Raw genomic sequence first — 23564 nt, 5'->3', positions numbered from 1 at the left:
CAGCACCACAGGGTGCTGTATGAATGTGGTTCCACCTCATGAGGTTTATTAAACTTTGTATTTTCTATTCCAGTTTCTGTGCCAACTTCTTCCTATTGGTCTGAGGACTCTGTGCAGAGAAGGGCGAACCCCTTGCACTGGTAGGCCTAGCTGAGGTCACCATCAACAAATTGGCGCCCAACTACTGGGGCTCATCGGTGACTCGGATGCCCAAAGGATTGGTCGCGACGAAGGATTGGAATCTCGCTGTGGACGCGATCGCTGCCCAATGAGACCCGAGTCTTGGCAACCACGGCGTTTTTCCTTTCTTTCTGATCTGACCATCCAAGTGGTGCTGGTCCTCGACTGAGATCTCTTCTGTTGAATCGCCATGCAGTGACCATTTGGTCAATTTTAGAACTTGGCAGTTGGAACCTGGACACCAAGTGATTGGTAAGTGTCCTTCTGTGGCGCTTGCTGTTGGTTTTGATGCCTGGGATTGGTAAGGTAGTTTAGTAACGCTTACTGTGGCTTTTGGATTTGCAGATTTGTGTTGGCCAACTTGGTTTGTCATGAGATTTATATATGGATTGCAATCTATATAGGCAGGTAATGAGGAGAATTTTCTCTATCTGAATTGATTTGAACGGCACATCGTACTAAAGGTACCTTAAGTGCTACTTTGATTATATTACTGCATATTCTGGACTATTTTTGGCATGCCTGTTTTTAGCACACTTCATAGGATGTGTAGCTTTTGTAGTGGTACCAATTTGAATTTGAAACTAGATGAAGCACAAACAGGCCCCCGGAGGGGACGCCTAATAGGGATATGTATATTAAGTATGGTCCTTCTTCTATAATGTACAGCGCAATGTGGAATAAATACACTCGTAAGGATCCTGAGTTGCGTTGGCCTATGTATGGGTCATTTGATTTACGAAAGATTGAGTATGTGGAACAATGTATGTTTAAGCGAAAGACTAGGCAAGAGACGTTTGATTGTGTACGAATGTGGGAGAAAGAAGTGCGTGAACGAATGCAGCGTGAGCAAGCCTTGATTGAAAAAAGAACAGCGAAAGAACATTTATGTGAAAGCATTAGAGCTGAAGAACAAAGCAGTTAATTGTAAGCAAATGCGTGATGGTCTTTTTGTTTTCCCCCAGGTGAGTTTATGAATGTGTTGCTTTCTTGGATGTACCATTTTTAAACTTGTATGTAATTAGCCGGCTCCCCTAGAGGGGATACTTAACTAGGTTTAGGTATAAAAAAGTATTTATTCTTTGGTGATTAGTACCCTGAGGAACTAAATATGTACATAGAAAGGATCCTGGTCTGTGCACTTAGTAACATTCATAAGTGGTGATATGCAGAGCGTTTTTTTCTTGGTGTTCTGCCAGCCAAATCTAGTGAATATGACTTACAACTAGTATTTACAAATGGTTTGGTTTAAGTACAGTCTGTGGGCTGTCGTTTGGGTTTATCCTAAGTGTTGATCTGTGGGTTAAATGTGTGTTTAAATGTCTGTGGTTTGTCATCAGTGGTACTTGTAAGTAGCGATTGCGCTCTTGGTGCAAGAATGGCTAGCCTTAAGTGCCCTGTATTATGTGTTCTGAGTATATGACACCGTTTTGAAAATGTCTGGAATGCGCTCAATGTTTTTTTTTTTGTCATCATTCTGTTATGCCAAATGTCATTAAAATGAAATACATTTTAAAAGAATCCAGCAATGAATTATATAATATATGCTAAATAGCTGCACGCTATCATTAAATTGACAGAGTAAGACACTATACATGTGTGCAAATTGCCACAATGTTAAAGATAAAATTAGAATCCACATTTAATAGGAATAAAAAAGCTTAAAAAAACGAAATTGTGTGTTTTGCAATAGATAAAGTAAGATACAAAATGTCACAGCATTTATCCTTCTGTATTAGGTATTAAAAGACATTTACATTATCTGAGTGAATTGGTTGTTGCTGACCCAAAATACACATTACAGAACGACAGATTTGTGCTGGCTGGCAAGGCTGATTTGAAAGGCGTGTGACTTCGACGCCTTTACGTGTCGAGCAGCTGTGTCAGCACGTGGGTATTTCTGACTCCGGCCACAGAGAACAGCTGAAGTCAAACATGGTGTAAAATGCGGCATTTCAGACTGCTGTTTTAAAAGTTAGAAATATAGTTTCATTATTTTTGATAAACAGAGGACAGATTGACAGTAGGGATTTATTTTCTTAATGCCTTTTTAAATAAGGATAAGAGTGGTTTTTGATGTTAAATAATAATGACTGTCTTTTAAAAGTGGTGCAGACTTTCAAGTTAAGTTTCTGTTCTTCGGGCTGTGAATGAATGCGTTTAAATATGATAGGCAAGGGATGCAGCTCGCTTTTCATATGTGGACTCATCAAAATTATTAGATTTATTAAAAAAATATATATTTTGATTATATAAAAAATGTTATTTAAAATAGGTGCATTAAATTCGTTTTTAAATATTTATAATGCCTAATAATGATACTGTGACCTCCTAGCATCCAAATTGAATTTAAGCCATGCTATACAGCAATAGGGGGTCACTTAGATGTGAAATGTCACTTTACCCAGGCGTACAAAACTCATTTTTATAAGGGTATACACTATACATTTCTGATGCCACATCTCTGGGATATGTAGGGGACATTCTGGGGATGACTATTATGCAAAAACATTTTATTGTATTCATTTTTAAGTGCCCCAAACATCAAAGTCGAAATTGAGTAAAATTCACTATTTAAATGAGGTTATTCCAATCAGAGCAGCTTTTAAACTGCCTCAGGCTACAGTAAATGCACACATGTAAGCATAGAATGAATAGCTGACATCTATACTGCTAGACAAGCACTCGGCACACTGCTTACAAATATAAATATGTACAAAAAAACTGGCAGAAGTTATTAAGCTTACCTCTGAATTGCCGGTAGACAGGAATGAAGTGCGTTTTGTTGTTGCTCTTTCCGTCTCAAGGGTCATTTTGAATTAGGACACCCCCATGAAAACCTTGCACGCAAGATGGGACAGCTGCATAGGTTAAAGGCCGAAGTCCTACATTTTGAAGCCTGCAGGGCTCAGCGCAACGTTTGCTTTGACATTTCGATATTTGAAAGACGAAATGGCAGGGCAGGGACAGAAAGAGGTTTTGCTTACTTTTTTTGGCAAAAGCAAGTTTTTGTTCACTCACATGAATAGATTGCATAATAATAATGGTATATGTCAGCTTTTATTAAGACAATGGCTCTGTCATATGTATAGCACTAATGCTTTCAGGGCTGAATTAAGGAAGCAATGGGATTTAGTTTTAATTCATGTGCCCTCGTGTTACACTTGTACATTTGCTAAAGGAATATGTTCTTTAGCTAGCTGAATGTGCTATTTAGCTCCTCAGAGTTTGTTTATGCCCAGTTGCTACAAATTGGGGTTGATAGTGTTGACAGAATGAAACCTGTTACAGGTTTCCTACTGTCAAAAATGGGGGGAGGAGGCTAACTCCTCTACAAATTAAGGGTAGGCAAATTTATGTTTTCTCTCTCTTTTTCCTAATTTCTTTTGAGCCTGTCTAAACTGTCTGTGAAATAGCCATGAGACATTTAATTGGCTATTCAGTAATACTGTTTTAAACATTATTAGCATTAATAAAATGAATAAATACATTTGCTATGTTACTGGCCATCCTGTCTGATGAAATTATGAAAGGATGAGTAGTCTAGATTGTGGTTTCCTTATTTGATCTTTAAGGGGAACTAGCTGTGGGTAGTTTTTGTTCTAAAATTCTCAGGTGATAACACCACTATTGCTTGTTATTCTCATGCTACATACAGTTTTGCAAGGGCATTGCTAGTTTTTATTAGTTAGTCTGTGTAAATAAACTGACAGTCCTTACTAGAGCTGATGTTGCATAGTTTGGATTGTGAAAAATAGAATGCAGAGAAGATGCCCATGTGATCCTTAGCAAACATTTTTGAGGAAAATATTGTTTTATTGGAGTCTGTGTGTCACAAGATGTTCTGTTGGAGAAAATGTACCCATTATGTTGAAGTTTTTTAGTTCTTTATGTAATAGGAATCCCTGTTAAAGTAGCAGTTTTAGATTTTCCTGTTGCTCCTATAACATGAGAGCATGGTCCTAAGCATACAATGTAGGTGCTTTTATTAAGAGAAATCATTTTAGAAGTGTCTGCAGTCCTGTACAAGTAATGCAAAGTCTATGAGTAAAAGTGTAGAACATTTCCTTTTTTCTTGAGGGTCTTTAGATGATTAAGATAGGAATATACAGATGTAAGGATTTGGAGTATGTCTGTATTGTTTTTCTCTTTTCCTCAGAATTTAGTAAATGAACACAGACTTCCTTGGCTGCTTGGGATTGGGTGACGTATTACTCTTGTCAGTTCACCAAAGAGTTCCTTTTATACTTGCCAATAGGTCCAGGCTGTTGTTTCTTTTACTCTCACATAGATGAAAGTGGTTCTTGGGTGCCTTGCTAATATATGGGGCGTCCCTAGACTAGGAAGTATTCTGAGACTATCCTCTCTGTTGATAGATTATTTCTGTGCCTTGTCTAAAGACCTTTTGTTCTGTCCACCAATAGATATTTGCTGCCTTACAACCATTGCCAGAGGGGTGCGGACATCAGATCCAGCTTGGAGAGTCAGCACCAGTCCAGCTTGAAGTCAAAGTGAAGGTAACCAGCACAGGCATTGCTGGCAACCAGGACCTCAGTGAAGGTAGAAGGCCGGAAGCACTGGGATGTGAAGTGTGTACCCCTGCCACTGTCTTGGGCGAAAGACGGGGTCACAAATCAGAAAGGAGATATCGTGGGTCAAGTTTTTGATGCCCAGCTGAGAGTCACAAACCGACCAGATCAGCAAGAAAGTTTTTGCTTGAGGTAACCCCCTTTGAAACAAGGGTTGCTTCAGAGATCCTAGCATCAGGCCTCTGAAACCTGGTCCCAAAGTGGCTGTAAAGTTTTCACCTTTGTTGGTCAAGAGATACCTGGGCACACTGAATGCAATCTATGGCCCCAACGAAAGAGCAGTGTGCCAGCAGAGCAATACAGGGGTTAGGGAAGGACTTGAGTTCAGGGTACAGGTGCTGTGTCTCTGGTGCCTGTTAGATTGAAATGAAGAAAACTGGTGCACTGCCTGAGACACTGGACAGGATCGCTGAGAGCATTTGCCCTGGTGGGTGATTGCCCTATCCTGAAAAAAGAAACTTTTCCCTTGAAACTAGGCCATGATTCCTGAGTTGCGAGTCGTGCAGCTCCACTAAGGGAACAACAAGAGCATGCCTGTGAGGCTCAAACGGACACAGGGAGAAGACTCCCCTCTGGTTGGTTGTACAGCGGCTTTAATTTCCCAAGGACTTCCTTTTCTTTTATGTTGAAAATGTACCCCATTGGTCGTCCCATTTTTGAGGAGGAGCAACCCTTTGCAGCTCTACGTCCCAATTCTCATGGTCCTGTGTAGTCCTCCTGGTCCTCTGGATCCAGGATCATTTTTGTAATAATATGTCTGACTGCTTTCATAATTGTATTGGGAATAATGTTTATTCTGCAATAAATGTTACTTTACCCTTTTCTTGATTGATATTCTAGCCCTCATAAAGGAAACACTGGAAAAGCCTAGTGAAAATGTTTTTATTAGATATGTACTGTTGGCTATTTTGATATTGAAATTGATGGTCACTGAAATGCATAGGAGCCTTGAAAATTTTTTTACTGGATGGTTCTAGGATTTGCTTAGGACTAGAAAGCTAATAGTTCTGTTTCTGATAATAGTAATTACTCTCTCCTGCTATCTGTATGACCCAATGCTCTGTTCCCTTTGTATTCCTGCTTATACCTTATACATACCAGCTTAACAATATTTAGAATGAGAAATGCCCACCTAGCAATGAATTAGGATATTGATAAATTTATGGAAAAAGAAAAAAAAATGTTTTTTTAAATTAATGTGCATATTTTTTTTGTTTTCCTACTGGATTATGGGAGATGTCTTCACCTAATGCTAAAAGGGTCGTCTGTTGTAAATTGGCTGTGATTGGATTAGCATTAGCAAAATCCATCTGGTATTTAGAGGCTATCTTGTCAATTTTATGGAATCCATTTTGTATTTCTGGCAGCCATTTTGTCTGCCATGTGCTCACCAAGGGCTGTTTCCTTCTTCACTGTTGTTTACCCCTGTGCTCTGTTTAAAGGACTGGCTATACTTAGACTCTGCACACGTGCAGAAGAATCTAACTGTCCATACATCTGTTTTTAACCTGTAGCTGTCAGGTTGTTTCTACCAGAGTCAGCAACTGCTAGCTCCTTCTTTACTGTTGACTGTGCATTTCTGTATGACCATCTATGTATGTAATTCTCCTATGTGTGCTTGTACCGCCCTCTTTTTGAGCCCCTGTGTGGGTATAAAAGACCCATGGTTCTTCTACTCTGTGTGCTACATTCATTCAGCACCACAGGGTGCTGTATGAATGTGGTTCTACCTCATGAGGTTTATTAAACTTTGTATTTTCTATTCCAGTTTCTGTGCCAACTTCTTCCTATTGGTCTGAGGACTCTGTGCAGAGAAGGGCGAACCCCTTGCACTGGTAGGCCTAGCTGAGGTCACCATCAACAAATACACGCCAAGAATAAAATTTGTTCCACACAGGGCAGTACTAAACCTATTATAACTCACTTTGCACACTCAATTTACTACCCTGACCACATACCCTCACACACCCAACGGCTGTCTCTTAAAAGATCTCCGGCAAATAGCCCCTTCACGGGTGCCCGTTGAGCATTGCAGTGCCGGCCCGACGAGGGGCACAACCCAATGATGAAGCATGACAACCTTCCAATTCATAAGCCAATGAAGTGAAGTATTGCTGATGAGAGAAGAGGTGAGTGCCGCTGCTTGTACTTTCACATCTAGCTTGTGGATAGGAGCAAGAACTCATCCAATACTCCCCCTTTCTCTCCTAAACATCCGTTATTGCAGGGGAAGTACTGCATTGGAACTATTTTGAAACTGCCTCTAGACATCACAAAGAACCTTTGATGTACAGTGACACAACAGCACACTTGTATGCCATACACTGCTAACATTGAGATAACTGAAAAATGTGCCTTGTTTGGAAGGTTGGTTTAGATTGGAGGCTTTTTCATGGGTTGTAGAATTCCAAAGTGGTAGCATTCGATATCAGCTGAAATCCCTACAAAATGCCAGCTGTCGAATGAGGATGTTGACTCTCTAGATGGACAGCATACAGTGGTGTGGATGTCTCCTAAAAGAGGCACAACAGTTGCAAAGTTCTCTTTTTCTGGTATAGACTGTATGGTCTTGTACCCAGAATAAAAAATAAATGATAAAAGTAACAAAAATGTATGAAAACATTATGACTGTAATACCTAATGAAAGCTATCAAACATAAAGTACTGTATTTGATTTGCGATGACTTGTTGAACATAAGTGTGGGGGGGGGGGTTATTTGCACCATTTTAAATAATTGATGGGACTCTTTCTGAAGTACGCTTAGTAATGAAATGAGAGGATTGTATTGGTCTGTCAAACTTCCTCTCAAATCACAAAAACAAGCTGTGGGGTTCCGGAAAAAAACCCAATCTATATGCCTATAGTTACACCTATAATAATTAATCTAATTAGGTCTGAAGATTATTCTCATCTAGAAGAGCAGACTCTCACCTCCCCCCAAGGTGTCATGTTTCATCATCTGGTCATGCTCTATTTTGGGTGAGGTGTGCAAAACCCAATGGCTACATCAGGAGCTCTTTTTAGGGGCTTTTAATTTTTTATGTGCAATGGTGAAAAGACTACTGCTTTAAACCTCTTGAGACATGTTAGGGGTGTAATTTCTGACTGGGTGATACATGGTTAAAATTACCTATGAATAACCTGTAGAATATTGTTATTATTAATTAATTGTATTCATGGTGTTGAATGACGTAACCAAACTACTATCAACGCACAAACATACCATACCGAATACCAGCAAGCCTGAAAGAGCTGCTCTCCTGACCCTGAAGAATAACAAGGACATTGTCATCAAGTCCGCGGACAAGAGCGGAGCAATAGTAGTACAAGACACGACTGCATACAAATCAGAAATCATGAGACAACTCCAAGATGGTATCAGCTACTCCCTGCTGAGAGCAAACCCTACCAAAGACTTGGCTGACGAAATCCTCAAGATCACGTGTGAAGCTCAGGAACTTGGGTTTTTAAGTAAACTTGAATTTGACTATCTCAACCAGAAACATCCACGGCTGCCCACCATCTACACTCTGCCCAAAATACATAAGGATATGCCTAACCCACCTGGACGCCCTATTGTATCTGGATGTGGTTCACTACTGGAACCAATATGCAAATACATAGATTTCTTTCTGAAACCAATTGCGGAGAAGACTGAAGCGTACCTGAGAGATACTATGCAAACCATCACCCTGGTGGACCAGAAACCTTTCAACCCACATGAGCAACTACTTGTGACGTGTGACATTGCATCATTGTACACGAGCATCCCACAAAAGCCAGCATTGGAGGTAATGAGAGACGTTTTGAACCAACGACCAGCACCAATGAGGGTGCCTACGGAATTCATCATAGCCCTTTTGACCATTGCAATGAAGAAAAATGTCTTCTTTTTTCAAGGATGCTATTACATACAAACAAAGGGCGTGGCGATGGGGGCAGCCTTCGCCCCAGACCTAGCCATCATCTATATGGACAACTTCGAGAAGCTGTATGTTTTCAACAACAACCCCTTCTACCACCAGGTGGATTTATGGAAACTGTATATTGACGACATACTGCTTGTCTGGAACGGTGATACAATCGAACTTGGTCGTTTCCACGAGTGGCTGAACCTATGTGATCAGGACATTAAGTTCACAATCCAATCAGACGCTAACAAGATAGCTTTCCTGGACATTAGAATTTGTTGTGAGGACAACAAACTATTCACCACACTTTACAGGAAACCTGCTGAACGCAACTCCCTCCTTAGGTACAACAGCTACCACCCACGTGGCCCGAGAGATAACCTTCCAGTGGGACAATTTCTACGGATCCACAGAAATTGCACAAAGAGGGCAGACTACATGGCTGAATCTGAAGATCTGAGTGTCCGACTGATGACCAGGGGATACCCGAAAAGACTGGTGAAGAGAGCTCGGAAGTGGGCCTGGTTCAACCCAAGGGAAACCCTATTGACTGTAAAGGACAAGGATGACACCATGTCACAAAGAATAATCTGTGTCACAACATTTTCCACCCGAAGCAACGCAGTAAAAAAGATAATTAACAAACATTCCTGATCAAATGCAATGGTTGGTGAATGAAAAAGCTGAACTGGGACCAAGAGGAGGAAACATTGCTTCAATCCTATTAGAGAATCTAAATGGATGGTGCGTCTGGACACAATTGCCAATGGCTTGAATGAATTAGACCCCAGTAATGCCCAACTGGCATGTCTTAATACGTAACCAGGTCCTTATACACTGCACAATTCCAACTTCTCCACCATAGGTTGGGGTGTACTGTTTGTATAAAATGCCATACTGCTTGTAAAAAATTAACTATGCGTTTGGATGGGTTTTAACTCAGACACCCATGAGTAGGTTTTGATTATATGACTTGCACATGTTTAATAGCTTCTGTGTATTCATGACATTCAACTTTTTAACACTACTCTACCATTCAGTTTGCATAGTGTAATGTTGTTTGCCAAGGATTTCCATAAAATATTAATATGATAGGGCGCGCATTACTGGAAGAATGTTTTTGTTAGTTTGATATGTTCCACATCTTTATTCCTACCAAGTGGATCCAGTTCTGCGAATATTTGCCTCTTATAATCAAGTCATTGTAATTCATTGAACTGTATAGATGTCCGTGGTTCCGATGTGTATATTTGTGAATCGCGTAAACCATTTGTAGCACCAATGCGTGCTTTACCCATAATTTACATGGTTTCAATTGAATAATGTCAGGAAGAATCGTAGCACGCATACCCCGTCAATAATAACAACTAGCATACCCGTGTCTTTCTTCTACCGCGATGTTAGACTCCAGGATCGGCAGGCATTTAGCTGCTGCCGCACGCGGCGGCCAGCGTTATCCCGCATAACATAAATAAAGGCTCAGGGAGAAGCGGCTCGCTCTCCCCCTCTTTGAGGAGGAACGCTTAACTGACAAGGGTAAGTGTAGTGTCGGCTCCTAAATCTACTGGATTAGTTTTGTTTTATAAAACTTGAGGTTTTGACTAGAGATACCACCGGAGGTTATGTTCAGATTTCCTTGGTAGGACACTTTTCTATAGCACGGGGTCACCGGCATTTTCCAATTACACCTCCGACTTCTCTGTTGACAACATGCAGCGAGCGCATTGAATTCCAATTCGGCGCGTCTCTCTAATAACAGCACGCTGTTAGTTAACCCCGGGTGTGGTTACAGCCTGACACGTTATTTTCGTCCGAATGTTTAACAATTTCATGACTTCACCGCTCTAAGCATTTCTAACGACACCATCTTTGCTGGAACTGCCACTATGAACTTTTTGGCAGTTTTCAATTTAACTTTGATAATACGTTAGCAGCCCTACAGCACCTAACCAATTCACCTTGTGGATGATACCAGCATATTTCACACTACGCGTGGCACTTCTTTTTAGCCGTCCGTCACACATACCTTTTGATATAAGCACTGCTTTTATTTTTAACCGCTCGCTGCTTTCCCCTTGCTCATAATTAACAAGAGTTTCTAATCACTCCACTGACCTTAGTTGCTTGATTTTAAACGGCTTGCTGCCTTCCACTTGCTCATAACTAACAAGAGTTTCGGACCCTTCTCTCCTGAGAACGAGTCCCTCGTTTTTTCATCAGGCGCTTCTGCATGCAGCATGCCATTTCCCACTGAGGCACTGCTTTTTAATCACTCTACTGACCTTAGATACTTGATTTGGATCCTAGCACTGACTGTCCCCCCCCTTTCCGCTCTTTTTCTCATCTAGATTCATTGAAGGAAGTCACTTGTGATTATTTTCACTGCGTGACCGATGGTTTTACCACGGTTTTCCAAGCAGCATTGACACTGCTGTGAAGAATTTGTAGGAATACATTTACCTCTTAAAGTAAGTTTACCTTAGTTTCTGTATGGGTTCAATCTAGTGACCAGGGATTCTTATATAGGCCCAATTTTGACAGACACCTTATATCCACAGGTGTTCATCACTCTCACCTGCGCCTATCGGAGCCATTGGAGCCCCATCGTCCTTGACGAAACTTTGTACCTACTAGGCTTTTTCTATCAGATACGGTAAATAGAGTGACCTATACCTACTTCTGCTCCCGTGCTTTAATTAAAGTTTCGGACCTGACCAATTCCTTATTTTAGGTGCCCCTCTGCCCTCACCTTCACCTTTGTCCTGAGGAAGACCCCGTCAGTAAGGACTAAAACCAACCTACATGGTTTCAGGGGTCAAAACGTCGACACACCATTGATGCCAGTACCATCAACAGTGCACTGTGGTCATCTATTGTACATGGCTCTGTAAATAAATATCAACTATCTGCTAAGAACTTTACTATGAATGTGTGGCATTGAGTAATATGCCCAACAATTTGATTGTGATGCTTTTGAGTATTGTCTGTCACTTGCCTCACTACCTCACTCAAGTCACCCTCCTCCCTTCCCCCCCACCCAGTTGGGCACACCAACGTTTTGTATTCTAATGTTGTTTGTAAATTGTTTCCTTAAACTAATATCTATCAGGTGCTTAGTGTGATTAAACAACACTTTAGCACTAATCAATTTCTCTGTGTTATTGACTTTTGTTACCGTTTTTTCACTACTTTCGAATATAATTGTACTGGGACCACCACTTTCTATACTAATCATATAACTAGACACAAGTCGGACTCTCAACTAGCAGTGTGAGTACATGCATCAATATGTGTAGGTTAAAGTTCGTAATAGAATGTACTTCTTTTCTAATGATGTCTTTGGACCCTATCCTTAGATGTTCAGGGCCCTATGGGTTGCGGGGACTGTGTCATGCAATCGCCTGGAGACCACACCGACTTCTGTACCTATCACTGGCAGTCTACTCTCCCTGAGCCATGCTTCAGCTTGTTTTTGTGTACTCCTCCTGTAGTAACCATGGGTAGTTTGAGAAATTCTTTTTGTTATGTTACATCCCAGATGTAAAATGGGCAAAGCTTTTACTATTTGTTATATTTATGTAATTTAGGATGCCTAAATAGTGTGCCTTGATTTATGTTGCAGATATCAGCCTTCCAAAATCTGCAGCAATTTGTTACACAGCAGCACTGCTGAAAGCCAGGGCCGTTTCAGATAGGTGAGTAACACCACAAACTACTCCCATGCAATATGGCTTCTATATGTGAAATCAACTTTTCCTAGTTATAGATTAATTTGTGTTTCTACTCTCAGGCTTGTAAGAATTTGTTGCACAATTTCAGCTTGGTGGTAATCTTTGTGGTTAAGAAGTACGTTTATTTCATTAGTTGAAATGATGTACCCTTGTGCATTCTGCAGCAAACTGAATTCTCACCACTGTGAGCATTTAAAACATTAATTTGCTAAGCCAATAGCCTTTGGGACTTAGTACAGCATTGACAAGATGCTGTTCAGTATGCGCAAAACTAAACTAAAAAAATAAAAATGAGAATTGACGTGCTCACTTCATTTTGTAGGTGTATGCATGTGCCTTTTTAGGTCTCACCTACGCAGCACGCATGCGCTGCTTAGGCAAAAAGACCTTTAGCGATCGCTCCGGCTTTTCAGCCAAAAACGTGCATGCGTTCCATTGCCTTCAATGGCAACGCATGCACGTCTGGAGATTCACTTGCAGGAGCGAGCGGCTGGAGCCATATGTTATCAATTATCGCGGCGCCAGCCGCTCGCTCCTGCAAGTGAATCGCGCAGGCCCCTCCCCCTGCTGCTGCGCGAGGCGCGCGCGCTTGTTACCTCCTGTTGTCATAGGCCCAATTTTGTAAAATGTTGACTTTTTTTCTCTGTAGGTTCTCTTCTGCCTCCCTCTGTTTCTCTCCTCTGGCTAGAATCTGCTGTGTCTGTCATTGCGTGCGGAGGTGTCTGGGGAGGAATTTGTGTGAAGGATGCCGCATAAAATCCAATTCTCTTATATTGTTCCCAGGGCTGCCATCCTCTGCTCAATCAATCATTCAATCAATCATAGCATTTATAAAGCGCACTACATACCCGTGAGGGTCTCAAGGCGCTGGGGGGGACTCTGCTACTGTTCGAAGAGCTAGGTCTTGAGGAGCCTCCTGAAGGTCTGCCGCAGGAGGATGGGGAGGGTGTTCCATGGCTTGGCGGTGAGGTGGGAGAATGATCTGCCGCCGGCGGTCACTCTTCGGATGCAGGGGATGGTGGCGAGGGTGCGGTCTGTGGAGTGGAGCTGGCGGGTGGGGGTGTAGAGGCTGAGTCGGCTGTTGAGATATGCAGGTTCAGTGTTGTGATGAGCCTTGTGTGCGTGGGTGAGGAGCTTGAAGGTTATCCTCCTGTTGATGGGGAGCCAGGTCTCTCAGGTAGGGTGTGATGTGGCTGCGGCGAGGGATGTCGAGGATCAGGCGTGCGGAGGTGTTCTGGATGCGTTGGAGCCGTTTCCGGAGTTTGGCCGGGGCTCCTGCGTAGAGTGCGTTGCTGTAGTCCAGTCTACTGCTGACGAGGGCCTGGGTGAGCGTCCTTCTAGTTTCGGTGGGGATCCACCTGAAGATCCTGCGAAGCATGTGGAGGGTGTTGAAGCAGGAGGAGGAGACGGCGTTGACCTGCTTTGTCATGGAAAGGGTGGAGTCGAGGTTGACCCCTAGGTTGCGTGTGTGGTTGGTGGGTGTAGGGGGTGCTCCTAGTGCAGTCGGCCCAGGCCCAGGGGTGGATTCGAGGATGAGGACCTCCGTCTTGTCCGAGTTCAGCTTCAGTCGGCTGTTTCTCATCCAGTCGGCGACGGCCTTCATTCCTTCGTGGAGGTTGGTTTTGGCGGTGTGGGAGTCTTTGGTGAGGGAGAGGATCAGCTAGGTATCGTCAGGGTAGAAGATGATGTTGAGGTCGTGCCGTCGTGGGCGAGCGGTGCCATGTAGACGTTGAACAACGTTGGGATGAGGGATGAGCCTTTTCGTACACCACAAATGATCTCGGTGGCTTCGGAGCGGAAGGGGGGGAGGCGGACGCTAAGTGTTCTGCCGTAGAGGAAGGAGGTGGTTCAGTCCAGGGACTTCTCTTGGATTCTGGCGTCATGGAGGCTTGTTCGTAGTGTGCGGTTGCAGACCATGTCAAAGGTGCGCTTTGGGGCGGCCAGGCAGCAGGTGTGTGATCATCTGGCGTTGAGTGCGTGGAGGGCGCTGGAGTCGTAGCGGAGGCGGGCGTCATGGCGTTCGCGGGGATCAGGGGTTCTGGCGCTGGGCGCGGTCCAGGCACGGACGGGCGCTGACAGGCTTGCCTTAGGCGTGCCAGCGGTGCGACCGCACAGCGCCCTCCATATAAGGGGAGGTGGGAGGGAGGAGCAGCTGGGAGGCGGGGGGCGAGCGAGGAGGCGGGGCCGTGGGGAAGCAGCAGTGGGAACAGGGGAAAAACGGGATACAGAAGGCAAAAGGGGGTCAGCACAATACAAGTGGGGGGTCAGCACAATACAAGTAATACAGTAAAGGGGCACAGAAGGGGCACAAAAAGGAAAGTGGAGAGAAGCAGGCAACAAGCAGGCGACAATTACCACAATTACAGGTATCGCAGTCACAGGTGCAGAAATTATGCGGAGGAGCGGTGAACTTACGGCAGCAGCAGGGGAGAGGCAAGGACACACAGGAGGTGCTGTGTGGCGTGGGGAGCGGCCTGACCTGCTTCTTCCTTCACCTCTATCGGGCTGCTGCCTGGCCCTTCTCGTGAGCACCCTTTCAGTGCTGGCACTACACAGCTGCACGCCACTCTGCACGCTTATGACTCTTTGAGGCGAGGGTCCTGTGCGGCACAACCGCACATCCCCTCAGGGCCACAACACAATGGCAAATAATGGAAGGAGGCGGGGCCGTGGGGAAGCAGCAGTGGGAACAGGGGAAAAACGGGATACAGAAGGCAAAAGGGGGTCAGCACAATACAAGTGGGGGGTCAGCACAATACAAGTAATACAGTAAAGGGGCACAGAAGGGGCACAAAAAGGAAAGTGGAGAGAAGCAGGCAACAAGCAGGCGACAATTACCACAATTACAGGTATCGCAGTCACAGGTGCAGAAATTATGCGGAGGAGCGGTGAACTTACGGCAGCAGCAGGGGAGAGGCAAGGACACACAGGAGGTGCTGTGTGGCGTGGGGAGCGGCCTGACCTGCTTCTTCCTTCACCTCTATCGGGCTGCTGCCTGGCCCTTCTCGTGAGCACCCTTTCAGTGCTGGCACTACACAGCTGCACGCCACTCTGCACGCTTATGACTCTTTGAGGCGAGGGTCCTGTGCGGCACAACCACACATCCCCTCAGGGCCACAACACAATGGCAAATAATGGAAAAATATGTCCACATCATTATGCATTTTATCATTAGTCTGAAAGGTGTAATGCAATGAAGGTGGGAATAATCCACTTGCCTTTTGGTTTGGGGTTTGTAGTCAAGAGTAGCTATGTCTCGCCAGCAGACAACTTTTAGAAGTCTTTTGTCAAAAGACCTTAGTGAACAAGCGAAGTTTGGCCGGCCCCATTCTTCACGAGAAATTATGAGGCCTATGAGATGTGCTCAGTGCGGAAGAGCTCAGTGTTTGGTGCGATTCCTTTTACCACTGTGTCTATGAAAGTGGGCTACAAGCTGAGGTATTGTGTGATAAGACTGTCTGAACATGTCTAAGCTGACAGGCAGCTGCTGGGGTGCAATCACCACACAGTAATTCAAAGCCACAAATTAATACAACATACAGAGCTTTGTATTACATTAATACAATAGAATAACACTACTTTAGCACAAAACAAACTCAAAGCAACACTTGAAAATTCATTAACACATCAATACAACAGAACATGCCAACACAATGGAATACCAAACAATCATTGGCATAGCCAATAGGTCTCGCTTTGGGACCTTATAAGTGTTTAGTTATCCAGCACAATATCCTTGGTGCAACAACAACTGTTGCATGGCTAAACACTTATAAGGTCCCAAAGGCGAGACCTATTGGCTATGCCAATGCTTGTTATTAATGTATTGCTCCGAGAAGGCTCAGTAAACACAAACAATGAAAAAATAGTAACTTTAAAGTGCCTTTTTTTTTAAGTTGGAGCGGCTGGCAGCATTTTGCTGGTCCTTTTCTCTGCCTGCTCTCCCTCCACCCCCCCCACCCAACTAAAAAATTCAACATTAAAATAACAAAACGGGTGGATGTTAAAGGGAGAGTGGATAATGGTTAAGCAACTGGGAGTTGTCGAGGATGGGGAAAAGGAGAACATGAGGGAGTGCAACACTGAGGGAGAAGCACCAGAGACAGCAAACCTGAGCACATGTGGTGGGTATTTGGTGTTGGGAGAGGAGTGCATGAGGGTAGTGCTTCATTTGGTAAAGAATGAATGCCTTTGCCCAAAGCTCTGCCCAGATGCCCATGACCGGTACTATTAAACATCAGCGTGCCAGTGCTCGGCTTAAATCCATATCATGCCTCTCCAATCCACTCCCAGACTCACTCCGCCCATTTATCTCACTTTTGCAGATTCATGCTTTTCCCCTTTATGATGGTTTATCCATCTTTTTCTTCCTATGTTATACCCCTTTGTGTGTTGTTCTTTTGTTTGCGGTCAAAATACAAAATAATATGAGCAAAAATAAGCACTCACAGGGGAGAGAGCAGGAAAACATATGCACTCTAAAGAAGTGCTTGAGCAAAAAGAAAAAAGTTGTACCCTAAAAGTGAGCAGTAGAGGATAGGAGCGAGCCAATCAAACAGGTGGTAAAGAGGCTATGCTCCAGTGGATGGGCAGGCGCAAGATGGACAAGGAAAGCCATTGAGTAAGAATCAAGCAAATGACTGAAAATAAAGCCAACCAGTGGTAAGGATTCGACATGTACATCCCTGTAAGTTCTTGGTAAGCCCACAATAGCCCTGTCTGATAGGCTTAACCTAAAAAGCACATTATGCCCATAAAAAGAAGAAATTACTTTTTAACATTGTGCACTTATATAGAAATACCACCCTTTAGCTATTCTCCTCCTCGCTGTACAGTTAAATACATTTTGTCATCGGAGGACCCGATTGGTGCTGTTTGATTATGTATTGGGTTACAGATGTGAACATCTCTGTGCTAGGCTACTACCCAATATATCAGTAACCCAATAAACAGATATGCACATCAGCGGAAATTCATTATCAACTAACTTCATATTAATTACCCCATACACCTTCACTTTTTTTCTTTAATTGAAAATCCTCTTTCAAAAAAACTTTTTACTTGCTGTATCAGTGCATTTCATCCAAACTTTCTTTACAGTGATAACTTTTTAATCACATTTGAATTAAAGTACAAGTCCCATGAATAGTTATTGATACTCTAATACAGTCACAGCCAATACGTGTTTCGTGGCTCGCCAACTGTTTCATCAAGGCTGTGAAAAGTGAGCATATAAAGCATAATAAATATCTTTTAATACATACAGCATTCAGGTTTTTTTAATAAAAATATCACATAACAGACAGAAAGATAATTGTGTAGCTAGATAAAATAAACACATTCTAAGAGCTCTTTTAAACCTGAAAAAGGAATACTACAAATCAAAATAGAGTGCTTGCAAAAGGATTTTTAAACTCTAATCAGCATGAGTTTTTTCATGTTCCCATGCTACATACATTTATAGGTCCCAGTGGCCTTCACTTTATAGATTGTTTAGGGTTCCTCTCAATCATGGCTATATATTGAAATTTTGCTGTCTATCTGGGATGTCTAGTACTAAGCATACAACACATCCTTATTATATGCTATTTTACCTCATGAGAGAAAAGTGAAGAGGAAAGTCATTACTGGGTTAAAATTATAAGACACTTTCAAGAAGGTCTCATAAAGCATGATAGATTGTGGAGATGTGTCTTTTGTTCTTGATGAATTGCTGTCATAGTAGTTCCGTGCTAAAATGATCTACAAAACATGAACATTACGGACTATTTCACTATATCGAATTCTAAGAGTAAGCAAAATCTCCTACAACAGCCATGTCCTGTTATGTCTTACCTTTCATTGCCAAATTACTGGCTAATCCATTTAATTAAATCATCGCCACGACCTATTATGATTCATCAATCTATATCATGGTTTTAAATTGCACCTTGAAATGTAAAGTCATTTCAGATGAAATGTACTGGTATAACAAGTAGCAAGGTTTTTTGAAGGGGGATTTTGAAAGAAAATTGTTTTTCAATAAAAGAAAAAGCTAAAAGAGTTGCGGCGTATGGGTTAATTAATATGTAGCCAGTTGATAATGGCTCCCTGCTGATTTTGTGCTTTATTTTATTGAAATCGACACACATTTTTGCATGAGCGCACACATACATATATGTATGATGGGTTGGCATGAGGTGGTGACGTATAAAAAGGTACTTTAATTTTATTGTTTTGTACTGCATCCATCTAGTCAACTACTTGCACTTTGATTGGGGAGGTTGATCATACACAAACACTGGCAAAGCCAATAGGTGTGAGTTTATTGTGCTAACACATTAATGTGCAGTTGTAGCTCACTAAAGCCAGACACATCTAAGAGCCCTACTTTAATATAAAGTCCTTTTTAGGTCGAGCCTAGGCAGCGAGCATGCGCTGTCTGCAAGACCTGTTATCTCATCTATCGGCTTTTGGCATGCCCATGAATTGCTATTTTTTTGTTGTTGTGCCATGTAGAAATATGGGGTTTTTATTGGTGCATTGGGTCTGATTCTCCCGCCTTTGCATGCTTGGGTCACGCCCAGGCGATTTCACTCATTCTTTGCTTGCGTTGGCCATCCCAATACGCCCGTCCGCTGTTCCTCCTGGTCATCCTGATCTGCCTTTTTATTTCGTAGGCTATCAACATCGTTTTAGGCTTTTGGGACGTTTCACAGAGCAGTGCTATGTTCAGCACCTTCAAAGTGGCAATTTCTGTCCTGTATCTGTTGAGCTATGCCAATAGCCCTAACTCAAAACATTTGCGAGACCTATTGCATTTCTAATGCTTGCTTTGTTTCTTTGTAAACTGGACCTCTAGTGGCATGGGGGCCTTCATTAATGTTCTTTTGTTTCTATGATTTAGAAAGAAATGAAGGATCATAATTAAGGCTCCCAGTTTTCTGTTCTTACTGATTTTTACAGATAAATTCAGACAGAAAGCCATCCATTTTCTGGTTTGTATTTATTTTTAAATACAGATAAATACAGAAAAAGGTTTTCTGTTGGACAATACTCACGACTGTCAATCATGAGTGCTAGGTCTATAACTGCAGATTCACAGGCAGGGCAGCTCAAAAAAATTCAAAAGGTTTTGTAATGAAGCTGCAGTAACTGCAGCAGTGAAGCTGTCTAAGCTGTTCTGCAAATCAAATGATTTTCAATTACTGTATGGTACTATAAACAGCTAAAATCCATTGGACATTCAAACCTGAGTATACAATTGTCAATTAGATAAATGTGGAAATATATCAATTACAGCGTCATTTTTTACACTAACCACAAAATAAGTATGGATAAATACAAATAAAATTGACAAAAAATAAATTTGGATAAACATAGACAGAAATGTAAATAAAATAAATACCATATAACTGGGAGCCCTAATTGTAATAAAGGTTCCCTTGCCACCTGAGCTTCACATCTCGCATAAAAGCAAAACGAGGCCTTTTAGGAAGGAAAGTGAGCCATCAATAGAAGACCTTCTTTTGTGTTTGTGAGAAATAAGTTTTGGCAAAACTGACAGCTCAGCGGCAGTTTTAATCTTGTCACTGTGGTACTGGGTGTTCAGGTATGAGACAGAATAAGTGGGAGAAGCAGGCGGTAAAGAGTAGGATACAGGGGGAAAAAGGCAGGGAAAAGGGTGAGGGAATGTGAAGCGGTGCCCTGGACTGAATAATGAGGAGCATGCCACAGAAGAAATGTAGGGAAGGACTGAGCAGTAAAGAAAGGGGGCTGAAGCCAATTGAGCAAACACAAAGGAGAATGAGCATAGACAAGCTGCCTTTAGCGATTAAAGTAACCCCTTATGTAGTTCAGTTCAAGAGCTCTCGTGGAGGCAGGAAAAAAAGCATCCAAGCACCCAGTAGCATGAGGTGAGAGAGAAATATTCCACTGGGCTGAGCGAAGATACAGTTTGCAAAATATCAGGCGCACGGCTGAAAGTGGCTGGTGCGAAATAGTCAGTGATTGTAGGAGTAGGACCCAAAATCAATTGTAAATGTTAGAGGTATTATTTCTGCTTGTCAACTGTGCTGGCTTTCAGATTAAAAACAGTCGTCCTATCCCCCTCCTATTGGCATGTTCTCATTGATTATCTTGTAATCAGTCCCGTCTTCTATTTCTGTCTGACACCACCTGTAATAAATAAGCAACACACTGCTAGGAACACCACAGAGCCCAAGGTACAGTGGATTTGTAGAGACAGAATCAATTTTTATATTAGGACTCAAAGTACATTCTCTAATCCAAAGAAAATGGTGTAATAAAACAGAGGTCACTGCTGGATATTTCTAAGGATTGCAAGACCTATGGGATGAGAGCTCTAAAAACCAAGATAACAACACTAACATGTGCATAGGAACGAATCACGCCCTGTCCTTCATCCACACACCCGTCACTCATTTCCACCCATCAAATACTTATATTATAGCCCCACACTTAATTAAAATCTCACTTACTACAAAATCCATTGACCTTTGGAACACATACTCCACCTCATAAATACGACATTGCTGGTACCGTTATCATGTACATCTAGCACACACTTTACTTTGGAAACATAGCCTTTTCACGCACTCAAATTCCTCATCCCTGCAGAATGCAGCGTATCATTAACCACTAGCACAATTTATAGTTTGTTTTGAGACCCTCCAATTTGCTACTTCAGGGTATGTTGCTATATTGTGGCTGGACTGGAAACCATGTACCAAAACTGTTAATACAGAGCCTTGCACAGCTGGTATTGCATACTCATGCATGTGTATGTATGTCTGCACATCTGCCTCCTACTGCACAAGTATGCATCCTTCACCAACTGCCATATTTTTGACAGTCAGGGGACTGAAACCTCATATTCCTAAGCTCTGATTCTTTTTTACTTGGTTCTACCCTAGGTTTTGGCTTGTATTTTTTGTGCTCTGTTTTCTTGGATTGTGCTGCAGGTCTGAAAACGTATGGGATGTTAGCTACCGCAACTAAAATGTAGTCGTTGATCTACATTTCTTACTTGGAAAATAGCCATCTGGTGCATATTTGTGTTATATACATATTGCCAGCAGGATAATAGAATGGAAAATAAATGTTAGAGTATATGGTATATTCATATCTAGAGACACTCAGTGCCCTTTCGTATTGTGGCTCAGAAAGCAGGTTGGGTATCAAGCAGATCTTTAGTCTCTGAGAACATCTATCCAAAGTCTCATATCTCTGCCAAATCTTAGTCCCCTCATGGCAAATGCTGTTCTAAGACCAGGAAGCTGAAAGTCACTGGGTTGCATCACAATCTTTACCCTGGTACCCATCAACTTCTTTGGCCACAACCATTTGTCAAGGTACAGGAAAGGGGCAGTGCCCAATGAGGAGCTGAAGTCTCCCCTCAAACCATATCTTCTTATCTTACCTTGCTTCTGAAACTCTTTCAGCCTTGGGACATGTATGGGTATCCATCTGGCAGCAGGTTTCCAATCAGTAGTGTGGACTATAGTTCCAGCTTATCTTTCCATGTTGATGCATTGATCCCAGTGTTCTGCGCATAAAATGTGCACATTCCTTCTTCTTTAGATGCATTTCAGGAGATGGGGGAGTTTGGGCGAGGAGGCTTTGTAATGTGCCACTCTGCTCCTCTGACTCCTGGTGGTTATCTTGGGGACTCGAGCTACCCTCCTGTGCATCTGATGAGGCCTTTCCTACTCTGGACACCTTTTCGACCCATGGGTCAAGTATCACTCTTGCACAATGCCAGAAGTAAGTGAGATCAAAAAGCCTGTCAAATCAGTGTGAGAGAACCTTTTGGACTATTCTGGGTGGTCTCTCTCAAGCATCTGAGCTCATAGCCTGATCATGTTGTCTATTTTCCAGCTTAATCGGAGATTGTGTTGCCAGCTTGTCATCATATCTTATTAGCCTCAGGTGGGATCACATAGGCATTGCTGCACTGTCTACAATCTCAGTCTTAAACATGGTTGATGTCTGTATTTAAAATGAATCACTGGACAAAGTTCTAGCTAGCTGGTTGACGAATGAACCTTAAATCCCACTTCTTACTTAAGTGGATGATTATAAAAGAGCATTACTTAGGACATAAGCATTCTCCATCTCTCCACAGCAGGTGACTTGAGCAATCCTTTTGAGGTAAAAACTTTTTCATTTCTTTGATACTTGTACCATAGTCACCACTGAGTGGAATTGGAAGCACACAAAGTGCCCATTGGAAACATGGGGTCAATTGCATGAAATGAAAAAGATATTTAAGTGAGCAGATAAGTCTTAATGTGTTTATGAAGACAAGATGAATGATAAGCCAAGAAATAGAGCAGTGAAGGGAATACCAGATACTCTTGTATGGCAAGCCAAATTTTCCTTCACTGAGCACAGGTCTAGTGTACAAATTTGGGTTCATTTGAACATAGAAAATGCAGTAATGGACTGAAGAGGGACAGCATTACAGGCCTCTGTTAGTAGCATAAGAATAACTCCTGCTATCCATCTGGATTTGGCAGATCTCAAGAATCTTAAGAAGACAAGTGGAATCAAAGAGCAAATGAATATCTGTTCAATATTATCTGAACGTATCTTTGCAAAATGGCGGGCAGCCCAAATGAAGAGGTTTGAAACTGCTGTACTTCTTGACAGACAGCCTATGAAGGGACTTCAGATAGCTAGAAACCCTTAAGTGCCTACTTAGTCTGAGGACTAGTTGTGCTGCAGAGTTCTGTATCAGATGAAGTCCAGGCAAATTGTGGAAGACATACACAAAGGGAGTTATAGTTATATGTCTTCCTGCAGCAGAATCGAAGATTGGACCATTGTTTTCTGGAAGGATGATTTCTCTAAATAAAAATGTAGATAGAAGTAAGCTTATTGACATGAACATTAGCAGAAAAGAGGGAATCAAAAATAATGCTCACGGTGCATGCAGATGTAACTGGTGAAGGACAGAACCAAGCTGATAACACACACCGGTCTGAACCCTAAGAAGAATTACCAGAAAGAAGAACCTCTGTCTTGGAGGAAGCAAAGCACAGTGAATTGCATCCTCCCAAGCCACTGTTGCACACATACGGTCTCTGAATTGGGCTCAAAAGTGACATCATCTCCATCAAGATGCTGAATAAATTGTGTATTTATTATC

At 42.4% G+C, this 23564-nt stretch overlaps 1 pseudogene; it reads left to right on the top strand.

The window, feature by feature from the left end:
* The window catches only part of LOC146870104 (suppressor of tumorigenicity 7 protein homolog), a 777381-nt pseudogene that overhangs the window by 586043 nt on the left and 167774 nt on the right, over window positions 1–23564 (top strand).

This window comes from Triturus cristatus, chromosome 1_1, assembly GCF_964204655.1.
Source record: "Triturus cristatus chromosome 1_1, aTriCri1.1, whole genome shotgun sequence".
In the NCBI taxonomy this organism is placed as follows: domain Eukaryota; kingdom Metazoa; phylum Chordata; class Amphibia; order Caudata; family Salamandridae; genus Triturus; species Triturus cristatus.
Note: the sequence above shows the minus strand (reverse complement) of the source record. Positions and strands in the feature narration are given on the sequence as shown.